Source organism: Chenopodium album, chromosome 20 (genome assembly GCF_948465745.1).
Source record: "Chenopodium album chromosome 20, dcCheAlbu1.1, whole genome shotgun sequence".
Taxonomy (NCBI): domain Eukaryota; kingdom Viridiplantae; phylum Streptophyta; class Magnoliopsida; order Caryophyllales; family Amaranthaceae; genus Chenopodium; species Chenopodium album.
This window is the reverse complement of record NC_137853.1, coordinates 14,442,869-14,443,859: the sequence shown is the minus strand read 5'-3', so window position 1 is coordinate 14,443,859 and position 991 is coordinate 14,442,869. Positions and strand designations below refer to the sequence as shown.

Genomic DNA, 991 nt, shown 5'->3' with positions numbered 1-991 from the left:
TGAGTTAATCAACCGACCCATTCTTACTCATTGATTCCTTTTCACCATCTTGCCAATTCATGTAGTTTTTAACTACATCATCAATCACTTCAACCACTTCTTCCACCGTCTTGTTCATAATCGGACCTTCGGCTCCGGCATCTAAGCTTGCTCTTCCTTGAGAATTCAACCCACCATAGAAGATTTGTACAATTTGGTAGGTAGGGATCCCATGATGTGAACACTTTCGTTGATACTCCTTATACCTCTCCCAAGCTTCATAGAGACTTTCAATAGCTCCTTGCTTGAAACCTTGGATTAAAGCTCTAGCCATCACCGTTTTCTTTTGAGGAAAAACTAAGATAGAAATTCTTCAATAACTTCATCCCACGTTCTTAAAGAATTCGGCTTGACCTCTTTATCCAACCATTCCAAGGCTCGACCTATGAGAGAGAAGGGGAACAACTTGAGCTTATGAATTCTTTTGCCACCCCACTCACTTGGATCGTATTGCAATATTTCTCAAATTTTTGTAGGTGGTTGAGGGGACTCTCATTGTTACTCCGCTATATTGTCTTCTTTCGATCAAACTTATCATTGCCGGTGTAATTTCAAAGTCACCATTCGGAATCAATAGTGGAGCAATCCCACTCTCATACTTGTATGCACCCGGAATGCCCAACTCTTTTAATATAACTCTTTGAGCTTCACCCATGTTCACTTGCTTACACAATCTGAAACAAAATTATTAGTAACTTGGCTACAAATGTAACCTTAAGGGAAAAATCTTTTTGTATTTTCAGGATAGAATGAAATAAACTCAACAACAAAAGCAATAATCTACGCCACTCCCCGACAATGGCGCCATTTTTGACACGAGGTGGAAGCTAGGTCGTTGGGCTAACATTCCTATGTTAAAAATTTTTTTATAAACTCTCGACACACCTTTATACAAGTATAATGGCAAGTTAAGGGATCGAACCCAAGGAAATGGGAGCTAACTACTATTGTT

The 991-nt window shown here is 39.3% G+C and overlaps 1 non-coding gene across 1 annotated transcript; it reads left to right on the top strand.

Annotated features, from left to right (window-relative positions):
• Window positions 1–206: 206 nt before the first annotated feature.
• LOC145599931 (small nucleolar RNA R71) lies at window positions 207–313 on the top strand. The gene has a single exon (XR_014104177.1). It is a non-coding gene; the product is annotated as a small nucleolar RNA R71 (small nucleolar RNA).
• Window positions 314–991: the final 678 nt, after the last annotated feature.